A 5,647-nucleotide genomic window follows, 5' to 3' on the forward strand; every position below is an offset into this window, starting at 1 on the left:
TACAATGTGTGAAGCCCATTTCTGGTGTCCCCCGCCGTGATATTGCTGGAATATTGCTAAAAGCGGCGTAAAATAATACTCACTCACTCACTCTACGAATATAGTGCCTGTCTGTTTGCAAAGAATACACATTAATATAAAAGGAATGAAATGAAACTCTAGCTCAGTAACTACTACTACTACTACTACTACTACTACTACTCTACAATGTAATTGTAGCCGTGTATGTGAATTTTTGCCACCAATATGTGCTCACTAACTTGATAGGGCTGTAATTAAAATAACATGTTATGTAGGGTATCAGTCTCACATAATAACCAAATCATGTGCAGCAAGTGCACATGTACCTTAGATATCAACCAAATAGCATTAAATGCTACGTCTGATTGATTTAAACTAGTTAGTAGGGCAACAATGATGCTGTGCCCAAATCTGGTACCTATTCCGCCCCCCAAGCTCTATGGAAAAACGTCGAAAATAATCATTGCTTGGTTATAGTTAATTGTTAAAAATAAATTATCAGTCCACGTTTTGTGTATTATGTAAGATATATGTATGGAATCTTTTTTGATAAGAGGGAATAGAAGTTGATCGAGGTTGTAAATATAATGATTTTGACGCCTTCTTTTGGATTCATGTGGGGCGGTCGGGTAGCCTAGTGGTTAAAGCGTTCGCTCGTCACGCCGAAAACCCGGGTTCGATTCCAGACATGGGTACAATGTGTGAAGCCCATTTCTGGTGTCCCCCGCCGTGATATTGCTGGAATATTGCTAAAAGCGGCGTAAAACCATACTCACTCACTCGCTATTCATGTACAACGCGTCTGTTAACATAATACGTATGTCCGTTTATATACAGGATTTGTCTTTTACGATTCGTTGTCGGAAGTGACAAGATCAAAGTGGGAGCTCGCGGTAAGTACAATTTTTTTTGTTCCCTAAAGTACAAGTAGATATCGTCAAAAAGCACTATGTACTATTGGGGACAGCAAAAAATAAATTCTCAAAAGTGAGCGGGTTTTTTCTTTCAAACTCTTTCTCTTTCATGTTTTATTTCCTGAATGATGAGAATACTTCTCCTGCCTTTTGATTTCATAGAAGTTAGATCAACAGTTACACATGTTGTATGCAGACTAGCATTGTCGTGTTGAAGGATAACTTGATGGAAACAACATGCGGCTGAAGAGTTTCATCACAATAGCGTTGGGTCGTTCAGTTGCCTGGCACTAGGTATATTCTACCAGTGTGAGAGAAATTTGCCTACGTTATTTTGCCGCAGAAGCCAAATCTGTCGATCTGCCGATGTCAGTGCACCCTTGCTTACCCATATTCTCAGTGCGGCATAAATCGCTTCCCCAAATGTCGCTGAACAATGTTCCATCGCTGTTTGAGGCATATACTGCTTGCGGCTCAGTTGACGTCAAAACAACACTTTTGTCTCACAGGCCGTCGAGCTCTAAGACCTGCGTTACGAAGGTGTTTCGACGCAGTCTGGTCAGATATCTTTCGCAATTTGAGAATTGCAAATAACGTAGCCGTATGAAGCAGACCTTGGTAGCCATTGTAACACGGGGACGGCTCGACCTGGGTTAGTCAGTTGACGTGCCATGCTTTTCGTATCGATACTAGAGGAATTGATGGTGTCTTTGCACACATTTCAATATCCTGGCTGCAACTGACTGCAAGTCTCCTGTTTCCAATCGACCTACGAGGTTGTTCCGTTGAGATTCAGTGAGACGTGGCGCGACGTCACAGGTGAAACAGTAGCTACCAGTCAAAACCACCCGACCATGAACGTGCATTGATCCTATTGTAATGTGGTGTGACCATTCTTACTTTTGCAATATGCATGTGGTCGTTGGTGCGCTTTGAACGATTCAAACAATGACAATTTAATCATTAAGTATTTATATGAAGACAACAAGGTATGAAATGTATCATGTATATTTTTATGGTTCTGGTAATGATGTCGGTCTGCCACTACTTTGGGTCATTTCCATATTTAATTTTATAATTTTATGCTCCTTGCATTTGCAATTGGCCAATCAGCCTCAGTTTCAGTTAAAAGTTTTGTCATGTCGTCACATTGTTATACAATATCGGTCTGTTGTCATACCATCAAATTGTCATATCAAAATATTACTCTATTACCAGTGAGTGAGTATGACTTTACGCCGCTTTTAGCAATATTCCAGCAATATCACGGCGGGAGAAACCAGAAATGGGCTTCACACATTGTACCCATGTCGGGAATCGAACCCGGGTCTTCGGCGTGACGAGCGAACGCTTTAACCACTGGGCTACCCGACCGCCACCTCTATTACCATGTTGTTCTTTTGCCATATCATCGTATCGCGTGACCATATCGCTTTATGGCTTTTTTGCTTCGAATTCATTGTGATACATGTCATGTTATCACCTTAACATGTTCTGTCCCTCAGTCGTGTCACGCTATCAACTTGTCGTGTCGTACTATCGCTGCATGTCTAATTCTATTGTTTTGTCATTGTGTTTCGTATCATAGCTTTGTCGCGCGATATTGTGTGGATTTCTCGGAGCGATATGGCGAGGACCCTCTCAGTGAGTCTAACGATCTTCTTATAACTTGTGGGGCGGTCGGGTAGCCTAGTCGTTTAAGCGTTCGCTCGTCACGCCGAAGACCCGGGTTCGATTCCCGACATGGGTACAATGTGTGAAGCCCATTTCTGGTGTCCCCCGCAGTGATATGGCTGCAATATTGCTAAAAGCGGCGTAAAACCATACTCACTCACTCTTATAACTTGTTGAACAAAATCCAGGTGTGCAAGAGAACTACCACGACCGGAATACTTCTGTCACACTTCTACGATTCGATTCCTGATCTGGCTTGAACGTTGTTGACTGCGTCGTCAAAACACTCACTCGCAGGGATGAAATAGAACTTCCTTGTAGCCATCTGACACAAACATGGACTTTGAAACATTCTTTCTGATATATTCTCACTAACAAAACAAGGGACCCTTGAAGATTCCGGGGTAGAATAGGTCTTCAGCAAGCCGTGCTTGCCGTAAAAGGTGACTATGCTTGTCGTAAAAGGCAACTAACGGGATCGGGTGGTCAGGCTCGCTGACTTGGTTGATGCATGTCATCTATCCCAATTGCGTGGATCGATGCTCATGATATTAATTCCTGGATTGTCTGGTCCAGACTCGATTATTTACAGACCGCCGTCATATAGATGGAATATTGCTGAGTGCGGCGTTAAACAAAAAAAAAAAAAAGGATCCTGTAAAACAAGGATGTAAAATCTTGGTGTACATGTATATGTTGGCCTTATCAGTGACGGGATGTTCTCTCCCTCAGATGCGGAAGGATTTTCCCACCAGCCATCCTCTCCTTTGTTTTGATAGGAACCAGGAACATATAGCACATAGTAGCCGTTTTCGCCAAATGCGGTGCCGTTTTCGCCAGAGAAATCGGTGACGTTTTGCTGAGGTGCCGTTTTAGCCCGCACCCCAAATATCAATATTTACACGCAACCAGATTTGGCAACCAGTTTCAGTTTGGTCTGTCAACGAACAAAAGTTGTTATGTATTTACACTTACATACATATTTAACGTGGGTAATAAATAAAATACCACACTCATTCTCGTTAGATACCGTTTTTACGAAACTCGTGAACTTTCAATGTTATCTGATTCTCGCTTTCCCTTTCAGATACCATATAAAGTCCACTCGTTTTGGTAAAAATGGTATCTAACGAGAATGTGTGTAGTATTCTCTGTACATATATTCCACCTTGAACAGTATTCCGGTATAAATAGAGAATACTACAAATTCTCGTTAGATACCATTTTTACGAAACGAGTGGACATTATATGGTATCTGAAAGTGAGGTCAGATAACATAGAAAGTTTCGAGTTTCGTAACAACGGTATCTTTCGAGAATGAGTGTGGTATTTTATTTATTACCCACGTTAAATATGTATGTAAGTGTAAATACATAACAACTTTTGTTCGTTGACAGACCAAACTGAAACCGGTTGCAAAATCTGGTTGCGTATGAATATTGATATATGACCAAATATGGGTATTTACTCACTCAAAAGTTAACACAAAACTTTGATGACTTTCAGAAGATTTGTATTTTCCTTTAAACAAAATGACATCCATAAAGATAGAAAATTTAAATTATTTCCAATTCTTTTCATTGAAATTTCACAGAAACAGGTAATGTATGCAAGGCACTGATTCACTGGGTCAATCACAAGATATTCATGAAAGACGTAAAGAGTGCAGTTAAAACAATGGTTTAACAATAACAACATATCCTCGAGTTCACCTTCATACCGTAATATTAGGTTAACATATCCTCGAGTTCGACTTCATATTATAAGATTAGGTTAACATATCCTCCAGTTCAACTTCATACCGTAACATTAGGTTAACATATCCTCGAGTTCGAATTCATACCATAACATAAGGTTAACATATCCTCGAGTTCGACTTCATACCGTAACATTAGGTTAACATATCCTCGAGTTCGACTTCATACCGAAACATTAGGTTAACATATCCTCGAGTTCGACTTCATACCGTAACATAAGGTTAACAAACGTTTTCAACAATAAAAATTCCCGTGAATGGCTGCATGCTTTAGTATGGGAAAATGTCAGGAGGATTGAGGTTTAACATCACGGTCAATATTATTGCACTTATAAAGCGACGTGTGTGTGTGTGTGTGTTTGCGTGTGTGCGTGTCTTTAACTAGTTATGTTAGTCCAGCCAAAATGTAACTTCGGAATTCCAGTATAGTTCAGCAAGGGTGGAAACGGGACTTCTACAGTCAGTTAACTCCCTGGCCTCAGGAGTGAGTGAGTGAGTGAGTTTGGTTTAACACTGCTTTTAACAGTATTCCAGTTATATCACGGCGTGTCAGCTTAATGTAGGAGGAACGCCCGAAGTGATGCAGGTCTCAGACGTTTACCACTTCGGTGAAACCCACGAGCATGGGTATGGTGCTGACAAACCTAGAAACATAATCGGGGCGAACCAGGATTCCAACCCACAATCACAGGTTTCTGGCGCGCCCAGTGGATGCAACTCTGCACAGGGAATCGCGGCGCCTTAGACGACTGGGCCACCCGTGCTCCCCACCCCTCCTTGCCTCAGGAAGATGGTTTCGTCACGCTGACTGGAAAAATATCCTGTCTCAAAACAATAATCCCAGCCCTCCAGAACATTTAATGGTAGGTCCCTAAGACATCTAAAAAATAAAGTGGGTGGTTTTCAATCCCAGTCACCATCCATTTACGATACTTGAAACAGGGTGCAAAACATCTTACTTTTGTCCGAATACAGAAATGCTTAAAAACTGAAAAATGACTCGGTTTAAATATCCTTGTTGCTGTTGATGTGTATATGTGTGTGTATTCTGTTGCCGATACACAAACTACATTCAGTGAGCAGGGATTGGCTAATATCACTGATCAGAGCAATGTTGTTTTTGTTTTTTGGTTGTTTAACAGCTATATGACAGCGGTCTGAAAATAATCGGGTCCGGACCAGACAATCCAGTGATTGATATTAATGTGATTGGCCTAAATTACCTGATGTCATATTTCATATACTTCATAGCAAATGAATATTAAAATCAACCCTGACAATA

The sequence above is a fragment of the Haliotis cracherodii genome, unplaced genomic scaffold (genome assembly GCF_022045235.1).
Source record: "Haliotis cracherodii isolate W230 unplaced genomic scaffold, xgHalCrac1.p SCAF_12, whole genome shotgun sequence".
NCBI classification, from domain to species: Eukaryota; Metazoa; Mollusca; class Gastropoda; order Lepetellida; family Haliotidae; genus Haliotis; species Haliotis cracherodii.